The sequence below is a fragment of the Pseudonaja textilis genome, chromosome Z (genome assembly GCF_049901715.1).
Source record: "Pseudonaja textilis isolate UNSWEBS1 chromosome Z, rPseTex1.2, whole genome shotgun sequence".
NCBI classification, from domain to species: domain Eukaryota; kingdom Metazoa; phylum Chordata; class Lepidosauria; order Squamata; family Elapidae; genus Pseudonaja; species Pseudonaja textilis.
The window spans coordinates 18,386,945-18,408,323 of NC_142008.1; positions in this window are offsets into that span (position 1 = coordinate 18,386,945).

A 21,379-nucleotide genomic window follows, 5' to 3' on the forward strand; every position below is an offset into this window, starting at 1 on the left:
TATACCATACTATATATATGCAAAAGTTTTTACATTTAACATTTACATAAACTTATTGTTACTATAATTAGTAGAGATGGTTTCTCTGTAGAAGCTATTTATAGAAATAAAAAGAACCCTTGTAATCTTTTCTGCTAGGTAGAAGAAAGATATTCACAAATCATGGCTAATACAATAAATATTTCTATTCATATTTATATTATGACATTATTATTTTTTTCTGCACCTGATGGTTCTTAATAAAATACACTCAAAATCCTACCCTGTCCAATTCCAAATTCAGTGACAGCTGACATAGTAGCAAATAGTTTTAAAGAAAAGTAGAAAAAATATTTTCCTTAAGTATGAATGGCGTCCTGATGAATCATTCAGACACTATTTGGAGGGGGTGCTGGCAACAGAGCCAGAGGGAATTGGCCAATCACTTCCCTGAAATCCCTATTGCTCATTCACTCATAAAGGCAACATTTGATTGGTTCATCTTAGTGTCACTTGAATAGATGCTTTAAGTCAAAGAACTTCCGAATTTAGCACATACTTCTTTGTCTAGTGTTGTCCACTGTTCCTGTTGATCTGCCCACGCCCCACAGCACCAGCCCATGGCACTCCAGCCCATGGCCCCATGCAGTGATGGGATTCAATTTTTTTTTACTACGGGCTCTGTGGGCGTGGCTTGGTGGGCGTGGCTTGGTAGGCATGGAAGGGGAAGGATACTGCACAATCCCATTCCCTCCCCACCGACCGCGCTAACCTACTTTCCAGCTCCATTCTCCTATGCAAGGCAACAAAAGAAGCCCCAGCCAATCAGCTGGGACTCCTATCAGCTGGGGCTTGGGAGGCAGAGAATAGATGGGGGCAGGGCCAGTCAGAAGTGGTATTTGCTGGTTCTCCAAACTACTCAAAATTTCCGCTACCGGTTCTCCAGAACTGGTCAGAACCTGCAGAATACCACTTCTGGCCCCATGGTACTGGTACACCCTTGCCCATTCCTTGCCTTAGGTTCCCCCTCTTCCTACTTAACAATCCATATGGATTTGGGTTATGATAGCAGTCTGGGTCGCAGGAATTGCCATCACTATGCAACGCTATCATGTGACATCATGGTTTATGACTGTGTTGCTTAATGATGGAAATTCCAAACTCAATTGCTGTCATAATCCAAGGTCTCCCTATATCAAATTTCAGCTACAAACCTTGCATTGTGCAAAGCCAGTTCTATCTCTTTCATACACTCCTGAGGACGTTGACAGGTGGCTTGAACTTTCCCTTAACAACTGCTGCAAAACCTAGTCATTAAGCCACCGAGCTGCACATCTTTGATCTAAATACAAATCAATCATCCCACTTGAAATTGCCATAATAAGTAGTTCTTGGCTAGCAGAAAGAGTACTATTTTCTTTCTTTTAATTGTTGTGTATATTCCAGTATATTCCAATATACCTAAGGTATATTGTTGTGTATATATTCCAGATTCTGATCCTAATGTTGTAGCATGTTTATTTAGTGTTCTGTCATCATATAAAGCAGCCATTTTTGCTGAAATGAATCTGTACGCCCAGCCCGTCTCCCAGGTTTAGCAAAATCTCAATGCTATTCTTTTGCATAGCCTATGATTTATGATCACAACAGAGCCCAAAGTGTTATTAAGTGACACATTTGTTAAACCAGTTTTGCTCTATTTTGCAACTTTTCTTGGCCTAATTGATAAGTGAATCCCTGCAGTTGTTAAATGAGTAACATGGTTGTTAAGTGAATCTAGTTTCCTCATTGACTTTGTTCCTCAGAAGATCACAAATAGTGATCATCTGACCTCAGGATACTGCAATTGTCAAAAATATGAGTCGGTTGTTAAGCCTCTGAATTCTGATCACTTTACCATACTCATCACTTACTACAGTGGTAGTAAGTGCGAAAAGTGGCATGTCGCTAGTTTCAGTGCTATTGTAGCTTTGAATAGTCACTAAACAAGTGCTATAAGTCGAAGACTACCTGTATATAGTCACAACAGAGTTTTAATAATCTTCTAATGGCAGGAACTGTATCATCTACTAACTCTGATTGGGTTATGTGCTGTCCAGCCAGTGTATGAGAATTGGATAGTTACACATCAGTTACGCAATTGACATTGTATGACCTAAAGTACAAGATTCACTTCCCACCAACAGCTGATGTCCCCAACTGATGTTGTATGTACTAAGGTCCGAGATTCTCTTATCAACACTAGCATCCCTACTCCAGTGTCTCATGGCCTGCCAGGTGAGCAAATTAGCCCACCAGTGCTCACAACAACTTCTCAACAAGTTGCCGTGCAACCAATCACAATTGCCACACTCAATCCTCAGGCTAAAGAGTTCTCACCACAACCGCTAAACAACTCTGATGCACAGCGTGGAACCAACACCCAACCTCAAAAGGTACTACCTACATATGTGGGGGCGGATACCAACCTTCTCATAAAGTACTCTCTGGTGAACCATGTACCGTCCACAACTGATGCTCTCAAGCCAGAACGCCATGCCTACGATGATGTCATACGAAGAGATGACTTGCCCTCACAGAGAAGTAACAGAGAACTGTCACTAGGTGTGGAAGGTTAGACTTAGCAGCCAGCAGTGTGTACAAATTCAATGACAAGCCAGGCAGAGAATACCTACTATGGAAATCTATTTTCATGAGCACCGCCCAAAGCGAACAGCTGCTTCCCAGCGAAGAACTTAAATTTCTGTTGGCATGGCTAGGACCACGGTCTAGCTACTCGGCAAAACACATTTACACAGGCTTACGTAACAACCTAGACACCGCTCTGAAATGAGCGTGGGATGCTTTGAACCGGAAATATAGCAAAGAAACATTGATGGAATACTCGCTCCTAGAACAACTTCACAGTTTCCCATGTATCGCCATCCATGAAACCCAAAAACTAGAGGACTTTTCCAACATCCTTACAGAGCTGCGAACAGCCAAAGAATGTTCTGACTTACCAGGACTGGCTTGCCTTGATCTCTTCATAATGCAAGAAGCAATCATCGCCAAACTCCCAAAAGAAATATTAGAACAATGGATTGTTTTGTCCAACGGCTTTCTGGCTGCGAACCACAGATGAGACCCACCGTTTGCCTTTCTCTAAGAATTTGCCTTCTGGCAAACAGAGTCCTGCAACAGCTTCAGAAAACTTCACCTCAGACGCAGAGTTTACCAACTTAACAGAGACCGCTACTGCAACTGTGGACCTCTCCAGCCTCTACTGCACATCTCTACAGATCATCACCAAACATCAACACATAACACTGAGATTGACTTCTCATCCTCACACAGTTGGGGAGAGACCTCATCAGATACAACCCAATTTAGATCTACTGCTTCAAAGAGAAACCAGTTCTGTCCTATGCACCACACTCATCACTTGCTGAACAGCTGCACTGGGTTTGCAGCGGAATTACTGACCCAACGAAAAGAGTTACTAAGGGAGTACCAATACTGCTACAAGTGTTGTGAATCCAAACACTTGTCCAAGTGCTGCACAGCCAAGGTGCAATACAACTTATGCCATAGTGACTAATACCCGACCGCGCTGCATCCAGACTCTGAACCACCACTGCAGATATCTCGTAACCCTCCTTCGGACAAGGAGCCTCAACGTAACACAGAAGCATGCAGGGCTCCTCAGAAGACTGACAAACAGAAACCAAAACAAAGGATGAGTGTCAACTGCACAGCACTGTGCGCCGACTAACCGTGCCCTCATTCGTGTCTTCCCATCTGTTTAGCCAAAGTGTACCCTGAAGGACACCCTGAAGATGCTGTGAATATGTACATGTGGATAGACACTCAAAGCACCTGCACCCTGGCCAGACCTGCATTCTTTGACCTCTTTGAAGTGTAACAGGATGACCTTCCCTTCACTGTATCAATATGCCATAGACTAAGAAGCACGGCGGGGAGGAGAGCTACTAAATTGTCAGTGACAATCGGATCCAGGCTCCAACCCAGGCAAATGCCTTAGCACCATCCATTTCAACAGCCTTCCAATGCCCTTTAACACCATCGAAAACAAGAATGACGTTCCAGCTTAAAAGGTCGCTGGTGATCGGTGCACGCTTTTGCTAGGACACGCTAAACGGCTGCCAACAACCACCAGACGTCCAATAAGACGCTCTACATGGGCATATGCCTCTGAAACACCCTTTCCAGCAGCTTCCCAATGCCCTTTGACACCGTGAAAGCAAGAGTACCATTCTAATCCTAAAAGGCCTCCAGAAGTGACCACCAGATTTTCACCTTTGCCACCAAGAGTACCTGTACACCCTAAAAGGCCACCAGAGGTGACCAGCAGACTTGCACCAAGAGGCTAAACTTGAAGATTGAACTTCAAGCTTTGCATGCTTTGCTTTGTTTGATGCTTTATTAATATTTACTGTTTTTCTTAGTTATATAGCCAATTGTTTATCTTAGTTATAGAGCTATCTGCTATTCAGTTAGTATTACTGTCTACTGCTTATCTTAGTTTATAGTTAATTTTTTCTTCTTTTAATAGTGGAATTTACAATTCTAGGCGGGGAGTGTGCTCTCCAGCCAGTGTAGGGAATTGGATAGTTAGGTAGCAACTGTGTGCTGTCCCCTTAAGAGAATGCATCATGGTAAGTGTAGTTAAGGTATCCTGGGAAATGTAGTCCATATCACGAGACCACATCTGTAATTCTGATTGGTCACTAAATTGACCCTCGAGGGTTTGGGGGAGGTTTTCCTCATTCTTGCCTGAACTCATGGACTCGTGGTAACTCTTCTACTTCTATTGCTACAACAAGAGGAAAAAGGGATAGAAGATAAATCATCTTTTTACCTACAAGACAGATATACAGAGAATTGGTCATTAAAGAAGAACTTCATCACAAATGTGAGTTATGAGGATACCTAGTTACCTATCTGCATCTGTACAGGATACAGAATAGGTTAGGAAGAAGAAGTTAATGTTTTCTTTCCTGACCACAAAGTAAAGGACTAGATAGTTTTGGGGTGATGGAACAAAGTTGAACATAACCATGCCACCAGCCATTTCTTACAATAGGAATTGGGAATCCAGCCATTCCCAGGATCGCCAAAAATGAAGGTTATGGTGAACTAATTCGTGACTAAATGTTATCCCCTGGGAGAAGGATAATGTAGCCTCATTAATAAAGTGGCATATATATTATCCCACCTGCTACCTGGATCACGATTTGTGTACAAACTGCACACCAGAGTAATGCACAAAAAGTGATGTCCTGTCAAAAGTTAATTTTGTTTTTTTTTCACAGCTCAGGTTAAATTATAGATGTTGGCACTAGGCAATGGTTCATAGAGAGGGCTAGAAACTCAAGCCAAAGGCATTGGCTACAGAAAGAAAACCTATAATGAAGGCCTTTATTATCCTAGGATGAGCAAACAACTGTGTGTCTTCTGGACACCTTCTTCAAAGGTATTATAAAGTGAAGCTATAGATTGAAGAGAAATTGGGGCTACAATAACATTTCCAGGGCTGGTGTTTTTATATTTGTTGTATCTCCATTTCCTCAGATTTCATTTATTGTTGTAGATTGGAAATGTTATCATCCTCAATTTCATTTTATGGCAGACTCTTGCAAATCAGTTGTTCATCCCTGATCACATGACCAGGCATTTATCACACAACTGCAGTGCTGACTGAGGAATTATGGGAGTTGAAGTCCACACATCTTAAAGTTGCCAAGGTGAGAAACATTTATTTAGATCAGTGGTTGCTAACCAGTGGGTGGGGGACCACTGGTGGTCCACGAGAAAATTTTGGTGGTCCACAGAGAAATGTCCCCCCCAAGCAATTAATCCAGGCTGCATGGGAACACAAGGCTGTACCGCCCACATGGCCTGCCCACCCACTGGCCCCCACCCTTCAGCTGAGCGCAAACCTTACCTTGAGTAGAGCCATGCGAGCTGGAACTGGAAGGTAAGACCAATGGTCGGGGAGGGAAAACAGCCCCGAGGTGGCTTACTGAAGTTGGTGGGAAAGTCGGTCCCATATTCCAGAGCTGCAGTAGTCACAGGACTGGTCCTTTGGTCATCCCGGAGCAGCTCTTCCAGTCACACCTGTGTAGAGGATCAGCTGCTCCGGGATGACCAAAGGACCAGTCCTGTGACTACTGCAGCTCTGGAATATGGGACTGACTTTCCCACCAACTTCAGCAAGCCATCATCAATCAAAATTCATATTAGTGGTCCACGGTATTTAAAATTATGAGTTTGGTGGTCCCTGAGGTCCAAAAGGTTGGTGACCCCTGATTTAGATCATTTTAAAGGGGTACTAAGTTGGAAAGAATGAACTATAGCAGATAGTTTCAAAACTTACAACACCTGTTAGTTGGGGATAAATCCTCTCCTGGAACATCTGATCAAGACACATGGGGCTTTGGAATAATGATTCACAAGCCATCTTCTCTGCTGTATTTTAGAGAAAAAAGGCTCTTTTTGCAAGAAGCTCTATTTTTCCCCATATGCCCTTGGATTGGGCGGGGGGAGCGTCCTTTAATCCTACAAAACAATTGGCATCCACCCAGATCCTTAGTATTCTGCAAACTACAATATGCCAGGGATGATTTTGATATGCAATTTTTCTTTGCTTTTCCAACCCTGCTTTATTTTTATATGAAAAGCAGGCTTGCGTATGATAATCAAAAGCAGGTAAGGAATAATAAAACACTTGGTTAACTCTTTCTTTCCTATCCTTTCCCACCAAACCATACTCATTCTTGTGAGGAAAAAGCTCTGTGTTGTAAGCCCCTTATGTTATATGCTCTATGTAAATAAATTTGTTCCAAAAAATCCTCAGCTTTTTTAAAAAGTGGAAAAAAGCATTACATACATTGCAATTTCATGTTGCCACTTTGGGCAAAAAGCACTTCTGTTTTTCATACTCAGTCACTGCTTAACGTGGAGCCAAAATAGCCCCACCAATTTTTAGAAAAATGCCTTTATCTCTCAGTCTTGGCAATTAAAATCTGACTTCAGAACATCATTTACTCCTAAAACTGCCTGTTTAAAGTAAGATAGTAACTATGGCAAAGGTCTTTACTGATTTCTGGGAAAGCTATCTGCTAGACATTCTGGATGAATATGAGGGGGATTCATATGTTTAGCATACCATAAAGTCTGTCCACCAATTTTTTATAGAATTTATTTCCTGCTTCAGTTTTTCTACATTAGAAAATGTATAATTGCTTGAATATATGATTAATATACCATAAATTGTCAATTCTAAAATAGACAGAAAACATATTTTAATTCATTTATGTGGTAATCTAGTAACAAAGGATGTGATATTATTTTCTATTACACCTTTTCTCTATTATTTGCAGCTTCATTTTATTTTCCAGAATGAAAAGCACCTCCTGTGTGTTTGAATTATACAGTGGTAGGAAAATAAAATAAAATAAAATAAAATAAAATAAAATAAAATAAAGGAATTTTAATGGGTGTTCTTCTTTAAACAGAAGAGTGTGTGTACTTTCATATTTATCTGTGAAAATAAATATAAATTGTTGTTTATTTCAGAGTAAAATTATTTGGGGGGAAAAAATATGACAGCGAAGATTAGATTATTCTGAACATGTCTGCTGCCAAGATAAAGAAGATGATAGGAGGAGAATTGTAATGGACAGGATCTGAGGGCTTTCCAGGATGCTGGAATGGCCCATGATAAGCCAGAGCTAACCGAGATTCTCTTCTGCTGCAAAATTAACTGACCATTTTGGTTTTCCCTGGTAATGCAGGCTGGTTTTAAGAAAAACTAAGCTTTTCATTCTACTCTTGAGACTTTCTCCCAAATGTTCTCCAATCCAACCCATTTTGAAAGTCTGCTAATTGAAGGAAAATAGTTGATAAATGTGTTTTATTTTTACCCATCTTTGGTTCTACTGATCCACTCTGTGTTGTAGTAATTGTTTCCCTGAGATGTACTTCTGGAATATATTGGGGTTGCTGTGTTATCAATGTTCCCCCTTTCTTTCCTTGCCTCTTCTATAAATGGTAGATTTATTGTGTGCTGATCATACAGAATAACAGAGTTGGAAGGGACCCTGGAGGCCTTCTAGTCCAGCCCCCTGCTTTAGCAGGACACATCAAACTCAATTTCATTGAGAGCCACATCAGGGTTGTGTTTAACCTCAGGGGGCTGGGTGGACATGGCCAGTGTGGATGTGGCAAGTTCAACGTCACTCATGTCAGCTCGACGTCACTTGTATCTGGCTGCAGTGGCATCCTGCAGTTCTCTGCCAGTGAAAATGGAGCCCAGGGAGCCGCATGTGGCTCCCCCGGGCCCCTTTTCAGCCACAACGGCCTCCTGAAGCCCTCTGCCAGCAAAAATGAATTGTGTGTTTTGTGTGTGTGTGTGTGTGTGTGTGTGTGTGTGAACATGCACAACTCATTTTTGCTGGCAGAGGGCTGCAGGAGGCCATTGTGGCTGAAAACAGGGCCTGGGGAGCCACATGCGGCTCCCTGGGCTCCATTTTCACTGGCAGAGGGCTGCAGGAGGCCATTGTGGCTAAAAACAGGGCTTGTAAAGGCCACACGCTGAGCTCCCTTTTCGCTGGCAAAGGCACTGTGGGCCAGTCCTTTGCTGTTTCCAGGGTGGGCCCGTGGGCCTGATATAAGCATCCTATGGGCCTGATCCAACCCGTGGGCCTTGACACCCCTGACCTATGCCATTTCAGATAGGTGACAGTCCAGTCTTTTCTTAAAAACCTCCAGTGATGAAGCATCTACAACTTCTGGAGGCAAGCTGTTCCACTGGTTAATTATCCCCACTTTTAGTAAATTTCTCCTTAATTCAAGACTGGATCTCTTTGCAATGATCTTCCTATCTGTTATTCTTGTCTTCTGGTGCTTTGGAGACATAGGTTGTCCCCTTCTTCTCTGTGGCATCCCCTCAAATACTGGAAGACTGCTATCATGCTTGGGTATATCTTCATTAGACTAGAGATACCCAGTTCTTGCAACCCCAGCACCCTAATCATCTTTGTTGCTCTTTCCTGCACCCTTGAACATACATACATGTTCATGAACACTCATCACTGGAATCTAGGAGGAGCAATAAAAAAAATCCAAGGTTCACGAGAACAAGGATTTGTTTACTTTGCTGTTCTATGCATAATGAAGTCGTGTTTTCCGATGGGGTCACTAAACAGAAAAGCCATCCTGCCAAGTACTAAGTAGTCATTCTGTTCTGCACTCATTTTAGTAAAAGCTTTGTAGTATTTCATTTACTTGCTACAAAAGTCTTTCCTGTGAATACATTTTTAACCTCAGGCTCATTATTCAGCAGGATTGTTCTGAGAAGGATCCACCCTTGTCTGATGGCTTTACGGTACATTACACAATAACCTGTTATTATGTGATTGTTTTTGGCCTTTCATAGTACTATCCCAAGGCTATAGGAGCTCTTATAAGTGAAGTGATTTTTTTTTTAAAAGAACTTTAGATCAGCTACTATGCCATTATGATACTGATCTGCAAATCTCTGTTTTTAGTGTAATTACTGTGGAGCAGGGGTAAAGGAGGAGTAATTCTAGCTGGATTGCCTTTGCTGCTTTGTTGAATAATTAAAAAAATTCTGAAGCAAAGATAAGGATGACTACACTCTTTTTTATGGTTCTGGTTTGCAATGTCTACCTGCCAACACAAAATGATTTTGAACAAATAGAATTTAGGCTTCACCCAGGCTGTGAAATTTCATGTTCCACCTCTGGTGAAGCAGGACACTTGCAAACATTTCGTGCCTACAGACATTTCATAAAATTAGGGATACACATGTATTCTTGAATCTCTTCCATCCTTAGATCAAGGAAGAACTACCACCGGCATCTGATCTGGCATTGTTAGCAGCTGCCAGAGTTGTCACATCAGAGCTGATGAATGCCCTGAGCAACTCCTTAATTGTGTGTTTTTTAAATTCCTCATTTGATGCTCCACGATTCTTGGGTCTGGGCTCTATTTTAATTTCTCACAATGTTCCAGTGGGGCATATTAACATAATAGTGCATTATTATAGAAAATTAAAATGAAAACTAAGTCTAGGGCTGGTTAGAGCCCTGTTGCAGTTCTTCACAGTTGGAGAGAGGATCAAAAGGTAGAGTTGACTGGCCCAGGTACACAGTTGAAGTCCTGGTCATTTTTAACCCAGTCCTAGTTCGCATCTTTTTCAGACCAGCCCCATAGCTCTCCCCTATCATAGGCCAGGAACATACCAAGCTAGAATGTAGTGCTGGTGATTTGGTCAAAATCCAGTTAACCTACAGTATATTCCTCAAACATAAAAATAAAAAATGTGGAGGTTGACCACCATGCAACTGAAAACAGATTAACAGAGTTGAAAAAAACCTTTTAGGTCATCTAGTCCAACTCCCTGCCCAAGCAGAGACCTACACCATTTCTGACAGGTGGAAGTTCAGTCTCTTCTTAAATAGCTTCCAGTGACTAAGCTCCCACAACTTCTGAAGTCAAGCTGTTCCATTGACTGATTGTTCTCACTGTCAGAAAATTTCTCCTTATTCCAGATTGAATCTCTCCTTGATCAGTTTCCATCTATTATTCCTTGTCTGGCCTTCAGGTATTTTGAAAAATAGCTTGACCCCCTCCTCTCTGTGGCAGCCTCTCAAATATTGGAAGACCTCTATCATGTCTCCCTTGGTCCTTCTCTTCACTAGACTAGCCATGCCCAGTTCCTGCAACTATTCATCGTATGTTTTAGCCTCCACTTCTCTAATAATCTTGGTTGCTCTTCTCTGCATTTTTTCTAAAGTCTCAACATTTTTTTTATAGTGTGGTGGTGACCAAAACTGGATGCCGTACTCTAGGTGTGGTCTTACTAAGGTTTTATAGAGTAGTATTAGTACCTCACTTGATCTTGATTGTATCTGTTAATGCAATTAAGGATTGCATTGGCTTTTTTGGCTGCCACCAAAGAGCTTTCCTCTGCCTGCCACTATTAATCAGACATATTTAACAGGATTTGGTTTTGGGGTAAGCCATAGCTGAAACAATAGAGATGAGAATCAAGTCAGCATGGGTTGTGCCATTGGCATATATGTACATAGGGGTGCCACCCCTTCAAATTAATAAGACTGGAGGAAAAGATGTCACTGAGGAGTCTTTGGCGCTCTTTGAGCTTGTTTGATATCCTGCATTACCCAAATTAAGTGACATCAGATATCACTTTTGAAACAGATGACCCCACAATGATTCTTTTACCATATCTCTGCAATAAAGCTAGATGCATTGCTGTCTACTTACAAAATGAAATGTGTTGTTTTTATGCAGCAATTGGTGCCTTTGGGCTGGAAAAAAATGTCCCCACTTTTCAGGCATTGAATTTAAAGAGGGGCGGGGGAGAGTAGCAAAGGAACCAAGCTAGAAAGCAAGAGACTGTGAGTTTTAATCCTGCTTTAGGCATGAAAAACCAGCTGGGTGACTTTGGGCCACTCATTCTCTCTCAACCCCAGCACACACTGTTGAAAATGGGATGAGGAGGAATATTAGGTATATTTGCTGACTTGAGTAATTTATTTAAAAAAATAAGGGCAGGATGAAAATGTCAGTCAAAAAAGAGAACTCCTCCCAGCGTTTGTCTCTACTTTAAAATCAGCACTTGCAGTGGGAGGGAACACGTTTTTATCTGTAACCTTTTGCTCATTCTGTATCTCATATTTTTTGTAACCCACTAAGACATACACAAAAACGCCAAATTATTGTCCTTCCCTGATGCTCTATTGAAGTAGCAATCTCAACCTCTGATTGTTAATCCTTTCCTAAAAATTTCTATCTTTTTCTGACTCTGACATTCTCCTGCTCTGGAAATGTCAGCATCATGGAAGATACTTCTTATGGTCCATATTCTTCCAATATTTCAATAAAGAAACCCCCTGCCTTTTAGGAGGTTCCATTATGAGGACATGTCCTCAATAGGTAAAAGAAATCATCTTGGGGAATGGGACTAGGGGCGGGGATGTAGTTGACTTTTGGTTTGTTTGTTTTTTTTGGACCTTTGAATCTGTTTAGGATTCCTGGCAACTGCCTAGAGAAGTCTTTAGAGTTTTATTGGCACGATTTTTCAGAAATGGGCTTGCCATTGTGTCCTTCCTGAAGCTGAGAAGAAGGGACTGGCTCAAAATTACCCAGCTGGCTTTATATCTAAGGTAGGTCTCGAGCTCACTGGTTTCTAGCTTGATGCCTTAACCATTACAACAAACTAGCTCTACTATATGAGCCCTTGAACTCACCCAATTTCTGTTTTCCCTTTTTTTTATCAGCAGTTCATTGTTGTGTATGTTGCACCAAAAAAAGACTAGGAACTTTGCAATGTTAAATAATTTTCACTTTTCCATTTGTTTCCAAGTACTCATTGAATACGATTCCATTCAGAACTCTCTCTTAATCTAATTTAATTTTGTAAGCAAAACTTACCAACTTTACCCAGGAGAAAAATCAGCATGATTTGTCCTTGAGTCCTTGTTTTCAGCAGTCTATGTCTTTATAAAGCAGAACAAGCTTCCTTTCATTTAATTCCCTTCATGGCCATTTTTAAGGTGTGCTTACATTTAAAGTTCCCATTGCAATTTTGGATTCTTTATCTTCTTGTCTGTGGTTGTGAGCATTTAATCTGAGATTCATCTAGAAAGAGACATCAAGGCACCCTGGGAAGCAACTTTCAGTGGTTCTAGTAAAGGACACAAGAAAGAAACTGGGAAATGTGTTAAATTAAGGGTGGATGATTACAGTATATGAATTTTATTTTTGCACAATTTCTCATCTTGCTGCCAGCCATTTCTGCTGATAATGAAGTTGGAAGATAAATCTATTTGCAGTTCTCCCATTGTTTCCCTTTTTCCCAAATACTTTCTTAGTACATGCACTTTAAAACCTTTTTTTTTTAAAAAAAAGAGAGTATATGTTTATTTGCATTTTGCCTTAAGTATAAGTGTGCGCATGCTATGTGTGAGTTGTAAAGTGTGTTGCAAAATTCTTTGTTCATGTTTGTTCTTGGCTCAATATTTGATAAGTCCGAAGTAAGTTCTTTTGTTTAAATTTTTTGATAAACTGAATTTCTCCTCCATTCCTTACTTAAGTATCCTAACACTCTTGAAATAATTGTTGAGTAAGTGCTTTGAATGAAAAACATAAGATATGCTGCAGCTGGTTTATGCAAAACGAATGGATGTTGTAGGGAGAAAGAATATGAGTCTTACCAAGTATCAGTCTATACAGCATATCTCTGAAATGCAATTACAAGACCAGGAACCCAGCTGTAATTCCAACTTTTCCTAAACTTAGGAGAAGATGAAGGGCTATTAACAGTAACCAGGCAGATCTCTGTTAGCCTTTGGAAATTATATCCAGAAGAAAGGGTAGCACTCAGAATCAGTTACAAGCGTTTTACTGTGCAAGGCAAGAAAAGAATGGCAGTTATCTCCTGGTCCACACAGAGAAGCCAAAAAGATTATCCAACTGACTTCCTTTGACATTGGGGACAAGACATTTGAGCCTGCAGGATAGTTGAGGAAGAGAGCCTAGGAAGGGTATAGTAGGCAATACAAGTAGAAGGGATACATATGGTTTCCAGATGATTTGGAGGAAGTGCTTTGGACCTTGTGCAAGAAAAGTATTTCTCTATGGCTCATTAAACAAGCCCACATTTTTTTCTAGGCTTCTGCATGAATCTGCAAAGATGATGATGATGATTTAAGAAATTCACTAACTGAAGTTAAAACTATTTTTTTGATGACTATGAGAGATGCCATGCTTGACTAATGTCCAAAGCACTTTTTCCAAATAATTTTTGAAGCCTGCACAATCTAATACATAGGCTATTGTTTCAATATTCCTCCACGACCATCATTCCCCTAAATTGTTGTCTCATTTTGCTTGATAATAAAGGTAAAGGTTTTGCCTGTTCAGTGATGCTGTGCTCAACTCTGTTTCTTAGCCAAGGCAGCCAGTGTTGTCCAAAGAAACTTCCACGGTCATGTAGTTAGCATGAATATACGCAAAGGCTCAAGGAATGCTGTTACTTTTCCACCAAGTGGTACCTATTTATCAACTCGCATTTGCATGTTTTTGAATTGCTAGGTGGGCAAGAGCTGAGGCAAGTAATGGGAGCTCACTCCATTGCATGGTGCTCAGATTTCGAATTGGGGCTGTCAGCTTTCCAGGCTTTAATCACAGAGATATCACACCCTCCATGCTTGATAATAGTGTAAGCCTAACAGCATCTAATTGCAGAATAAAATGTAATAATTCTCAGAACAGCATTGTTCCAGATTCCAGCATTGTTGCATTCACAGAAAAAGAAAAAAAATATTTGTTGCATAACAAAGAAAATACTCAGCTTGTGTGAGAATAACTTCGAAAAGTGAAAGAAGGATATAGTTCTATGCCCTTAAGGTTATTTTTGTTTTATACAAGAGATTAGTGATATTTAAAAAATTCACACCAACATGTACATTGAGAAATCCTGTAAGTTGTGGCTATATGTTCTGTTTGGTTAGTGATTGAGTGAAGCTTCCAAACCAAAGATATTGTTGATATTGAAGTAGTGCAGAATATCTTGGCATCTCAGAAAGAAGAGATATATTTACAGGCGGGTTTAGAGATTTTAGAAAAATGGGGAACTGAAGAAACACCTCTAGCTTAGGTTTTGCAGGTCAAGAATTGGGGTTGAAAACATCTTTTGAGTGGGTTGAATTACAGCTTCAGAACAGTTGGTTATGCCCTTGAGATTATACATAATTAGCTGTGTGGGAAGCCCTTCCTTTCCACATCTCATCCCACACTGTTTCTTTGTGAAAAGGCTTTTCATTAACTGAACTGGAGACAAGCAAAGAAACTCAACAAATGCCAGCAGCACAGTAATGCCATATTAGGGAGTGATGTATTCTAGGTCCATCAAAGCTAATCAAATCTTTGTCTAGTTATTATTATTTTGGGACTATCCCTGTTTTCTCTCATTCATCTTTCCAAACGTCTCCTAAGAAATGACCCATAGAAAGTTTTGCTCACACAATTATTTTAATTGCATACTGTAGTGAGAAATAAAGATTCTTTTCCATTAGAAAGAAACTGAAATCATAAATTATTAAGCATATCTGGATATTTTAGGACAGAGGAGTTATCAGCATTTTGGAATGTGTATGTATATGCAAAAAATGTAAAGTTTAACCATATGAAAAAGAAGCATATTTTGAACAAATAAGAAATGCATATATTGTGGAATGTATGTTTATAGGTATTGCAACCCTCCCAATGGTGGGATCTGTTCCTACAGGACAGATCCAACAATTATTGCCGAATAAACTTTTCCCTTTTATCTGTTGGGCTCCACCACTCATTGTGTTAGCAATTGCTATTCCACAGCATTATTCAAGAATTAATGTGAGTTGGCTTCTTTGTTATATTATCTTAATTTTTCAAACAGCTCTAAAATGAAACCTATTTATTTATTTTATTTATTTTTATTTGTCAATTGCTTACAAAATAATAGGTATAAGTAAAAACATAATTATGAATACATGGATACATATAAGAAAAATAAAAAATATAGAAAAGAAACAATAGGACAGAGATGGTAGGCATGTTGGTGCACTTATGCACGCCCTCTACAAACATCTTAGGAAAGGGGTGAGGTCAATAGTAGACAGTCTAAGGTTAAAATTTTGGGGGTTTGGGGAAGAAACCACAGAGTCAGGTAGAGTATTCCAGACATTGACCACTCTGTTGCTGAAGTCGTATTTTCTGCAGTCAAGTTTGGTGCGGTTAACCTTGAGTTTGTATCTATTGTGTGCTCTTGTATTGTTATGATTGAAGCTGAAGTATTCATTGACAGGTAAGTCATTGCAATGCATGATTTTACATACCATCCTTAGATTGGACCGCAGGCAGCGTAGTTCTAGGTTTTCTAGGTCTAGAATTTTGAGTCTGGTGGCATAAGGTATTCTGCAATGGGTAGGGGATTGGAGAACTCTCCTTGTGAAATATTTCTGGACTTTATCAACTGTGTTAATATCAGATACATAATGTGGATTCCAGACTGATGAGCTGTATTCGAGTATTGGTCTAGCAAATGTTTTGTATGCTCTAGTTATTAGTGTAATATTACCAGAGAAAAAGCTACGTAAGATTAGGTTAACAACTCTTAATGCCTTTTTGGCTATGTAGTTACAGTAGGCTCTAGCACTTAGGTCATTTGAGATGAGTACTCCAAGATCCTTGACAGAGTTTGGATCATCAACAAGGTCTTGACTATTTTATTATCTGATTTTTTTTTTGCCAATATGTAGGACAGAACATTTATTTGTTGAGATTTGAAGTTGCTATTTGTTTGACCATTCTGATACATAGTCAAGGTCTTTTTGAAGAGTAGCAGTATTGTCTGTGGTGTTGAATAGCTTTACCTAATGAAGAGTCTACGTAAATGATGTTAGCTCACAATAAGTTCATACCATATTTCACTGCAGTGTTTCAAAAGACGAAGGAACTGTGTAATGTACTGCAGTCCTGTATTGTGCTTCAGAACTCTTGAAAGCATCTAAACAGCATTGCAAAGTATAATATGTGTAAATAGGCTTAAGGCTGTTTAATCTAGCTAAACAATCATAAAACTCGTTTTTATTTAGTTACATGCACACACATGTTTATTAATAGTAGGCTTTTCACTATAATGACTTAAAGGATCTGGAGTTGTTCAAGCATTATTGTGCCAAGATAACATTGATGAGAACAGATTCAAATTCATCTAGAGAACTGCTGGGTAACGCTATAAGTCACTAATACAGAAATTGCCATAAGCTTGGAGCTTAGAAAATAGGGCTATCCAGGGGTGGGATTCAAATTTTTTAACAACCGGTTCTGTAGGTGTGGCTTAGGTGGTGGGTGTGGCTTGGTGGTCACATGACTGGGTGACATGGCTTGGTGGTCATGTTATTGGCTGGATATGGCCAACTCAATATCACTCACATTGAGGCACGCATCTCCTCGCCTGGCCTCTCATGGGGATGCTGCAATCGTCATAAGTGTGAAAAATGGTTATAAGTCACTTTTTTCAGTGTCATTGCAACTTTGAATGGCCACTCTACACGAGCAAAATACCAGCAAAGGAGGGGAGAAAAACTCCAGAGAAGTTCCTGAGACAGGAAGTCTAGTCCTGCCAAGAATGTAATAAGGGTTAACAGAGAGGCAGTTTCTGTAAGCAATACCAGAATGTTTCCTTCCTGCCTTCCTTACAGGATTAGGCAAGTAATTTCTTCTAACAACCAGTTCTCTGAACCACTTAGAATGTTAACAACCAGTTCTAGAGAATAGGTGAAAACTGGTGGAATCCCACCCCTGGGGCTATCCATTGTGGGCTGCAGAAAAATACTAGGCAATCTAGATAAATACCAAGCAATAAAGAAAATCAGAAAACATTCTCTTTGCTGTCATTGAGGGATTACCAGATCATTACAGCCTAATTCTTTTTGCTCTATGGAAAAGTTTCAAAGAGAAAGTTTTCATTCTCCCTTTCCAATGATATTATAACATAGATGTACAGTGTGGTGTAGGGTAAATGGACCCTGTTAAGTTCGGAGGAATGAGAGACTTAGCCAGGGCATTGCAAGCAACAAATACTTTATTATTAGAAATAAAGGGCTGATTGAGCTCGCCAGCCTGGAGCAGACTGCAACAACCAGCGGCTAACCGAACCCCGCAGCCTGCTATATAGCCGGCTGCTGGGGTGGTCAGCCAATGGGGAGAGCAGTAACGCCCCCACAACTTGAGCGGACCTGAGTGGGGACTGTGGAGAGTCCCAGGGACATAACACCCCTTCCCCCAGATGTGAACATGAGTAATCGTTCAAATAAGCCGGAGGTCTGTGCTGGCGCTCTGAGCGTCGTAGCTCGGGTGCGTTGACCACTGGCCCGGGCCCGAGGGAGGTGGTTGAACTGATGAGGAAACACGGGCATGCTCAGCGGACTGCGTTGGTGCGGGGTAGAACAGCCGACTGGCAACGGTGTGTCCTCGTACGTTGGTTGGGCGACATACCCTCTGCGTGGTCTCTGTCTGGCTCCTCGCTCAGTGACTCACGTGGAGGTGGTGGAGTATCTCCCGGGCTGAAGTTGAAGGGAGTCTGGCTTGGTGCCTGTGTGTTGGGTTGTGCCCATGGTTCTGCGCAGGGCGTAGTGACTAGGGCGCTTACGAAGCTGGTCCAGGTGTCTCCTCCAGATGCAACCGTCATCTAATTGGACTTTGTATGACCTGGGACCGGTGATGGCAATGGCCACTCCAGGGATCCACAGTGGGTCTCCCGCATAGTTCCTCGCGAAGATGCTCTCCTGCAAAACAAAACCTCTGCTCCCGCTGAAGAAGCGAGGGGTGAGTCAGGGCAGTAATTAGGGTGAAGTCTATCTAACACGGTTCTTAGGCGTCTGCCCATCAGTAGTTCGGCCGGGATTTATTAGTGACTGTGCACGGGTTGCGTGTTGACCCAGCAAGAAAGCGGGATAGTCTATGGTGCCAGTTTTCATTGCCGAATCTGGCTAATGCTTCCTTCGTGGTTCTAACGGCTCTCTCTGCCAACCCGTTGCTGGCGGGGTGAAAGGGGGCCGTGAAGATGTGATGGATGCCCAGATTTGCGGCAAAAGCGGCTGAACTCTGTTGAGGCAAACTGGGGGCCGTTGTCAGAAACTATGGAGTCTGGAAGCCCGTGGGTCACGAACAGGCGGGTCAATACCTTGGTGACGGCTTGAGTGGTGGTGGTGGATAGTTGGGCCACATCAATCCACTTAGAGTATGAGTCCACCACCACCAAGAACATTCTGCCGTGAACTGGACCCGCTAAGTCAATGTGCAGTCTGGACCAGGGTGCGTTGGCGCTTTCCCACTTTGTGGGGGTGGTGATTGGAGGGATGGTCTAGACTCCTGGCAGGGTTGACACGAGCTTACCCATTTGCTGATGTCGTGTCGAGGCCAGGCCACCACACGTAGCTGCGTGCCAACGCCTTCATCCTGACAATGCCAGGGTGGCCCTCATGTAGTGCTTCCAAGACTCGGGTGCGCAGTTGGGCCGGGATGACCACTCTGGTGCCCCACAGCAAACAGCCCTGCAAACTAGATAATTCTTGTTGGCGTATTTTAAAGGGTGTGAATTCGTTAGAAATACTCGTGCCCGGCCACCCCCTCCTCACCCAGTCCAGTACCTGGGCAACCGTTTTGTCCTTTTTGGATTTGGTGGCGATATCGAGGGGCAGTGACAGGAAGGTCGAGCTGGGTGACCTCAAAGATAGCGTGGACCGGGGCCGGGTCTTCAGCTGGAGCAGGCAGGGGCAGCGGCTGAGAGCGTCTGCGTGGCTTATGGTTTTTCCTGGGCGGTGTATGAGTTTATACGAATAGGCTGCCAAGAATAGGGTCCACCTCGTCATTCTTGGGGACAACACCTGTGGGGTTTGTTTGTCACGCCAGGAGACCCAGGAGAGGCTTATGATCCGTGACTAGTTCGAAAGAGTGGCCGAACAGAAATTGGTGAAATTTCTTAACTGCTGCTACGGCAGCTAAAGCCTCCTTGTCTATCTGGCTATAGTTTCGCTCTGTTGGCGAGAGGGTTCTAGAAAAGAAGGCGATTGGTGCCTCGGAGCCATTTGGTAGTCTGTGGCTTAAAAGCAGCTCCAATCCCGAAAGGGGATGCGTCAGCTGCCAACACTAGTGGAAGATGGGGGTCAAACTGAATAAGTACTGCGTTAGAAGTGAGTAACGATTTGACTGCGTGAAAAGCAGTGTCTTCCTTGTGACCCCAGTGCCAAGGAGAGTTTTTATCTAAGAGCCTGTGGAGAGGCTCAGCTACTGAAGCTTTATGGGGCAGGAATGATGCGTAAAAGTTCAATAACCCCAAGAAGGCTTGTAACTCTGCTTTGGTTGTTGGTGTGGGTGCTTCATGGATTGCCTTAACCTTGGACTCAGGGGTGAATACCTGAGGTGTCAATTTTATAGCCCAGAAAGTCCACCTGTCTAGTGGCAATGGCACATTTCTCCCTTTTTAATTTGAGCCCATGCTGTCTGAACCTGTCTAACACTGCTCTGACTCTCTGGAAGAGTTGGGGTCTGTCCCTGGCCGAGACCAATATATCATCGAAGTAGGGTACTACGCCAGGAGACCCTGGAGTATGCGCTCCATGAGGATTGGAAAATGCCGGGGCAACGCTTACGCCAAATTGGAGAAGCTTGCAGCGGAAGGCACCCCTGTGGTGCGATGGTTTGCAGTTCGGCTGTTTGATTGTCAACAGGGAACTGCTGATACGCTGAGACATGTCAACTTGGCGAAAATGTTGCGGGTTCAAAAGTGTGCAATAGATGTTGTATGACAGGGACTGGGTAAGCGCTAACTTGTAAAAATTTGTTGATTGTGGTTTTATAGTCCGAGCAAATTCTCAGACTGCCATCCTTCTTAAGGGGGTGACGATTGGCGTCTCCCACTTGGCGAAGTCTGTTGGTTCAATGACCCCTTGCTTCAATAACTTGTCTAGCTCCGCATCCAGTTTAGGCCGGATGGCGAATGGGACTCTGCGGGGTTTTAGTCTAGTGGAACTGCCTGGGGGTCTACTGTGAATGAGATGGGGGTACCGTTATAGCATCCCAGCTCATTGCTGAATACGTCTGAGTAGTCAGCGAATAAGGAGTCAGTGTCAGAGGTGGAGACAGCATGGACTCCTGTTAACCCTAGGCGAGATGGGAAACCAATCAAGCCCCAATAGAGAGGGGAGGTTGCAGCTAACTACCACTAGAGGCAGGTAACCTTTGAAAGCTTTAAAATTAACATGGAACTTGCCTTTGCCAAGTGCCGGAATGTCCTTCCCCTGGTAGTCCCTCAAGGAGAGCTGGCACTTCTGGAGTTGGTTCCTGGATAGCTTGGGCTGCAGCTTCTTGAGGGTGTTCCACGAAATAATTGAGAGCGCTGACCCCGTGTCAACCTCCATAAGGCATGGTTTACCTTCTAATAGGACAGAGGCGAGATTTTACTAATGGCATTGCAGGTATGTTTAGCAAAATGGCGAGTGCGACAGTTTAGTACTTGCCTTTGTGGACCCGATCGTGAAAAGGAGGAGGGGCCCCGTGCGTGGGACAGCGAGCAGCTTGGCAGACTCTGGCTATGTGCCCCTTTTTGAGACAATTGTTGCAGGTGGCTCCCTTGAACTTGCAGGTGGCCCTCGGATGAGATCCGCCACAGGACAGGCACAGGGTGATGTGCTTAGGCGGATGGCTGCTTTCTTGCCTGGCTCCTACCTGTGGTTGTCTGGTCTGAGCAAGGCGGTGGATGTCAGCCTGGTCGCTGGACTCCTCTGTGTTGACCACCTCT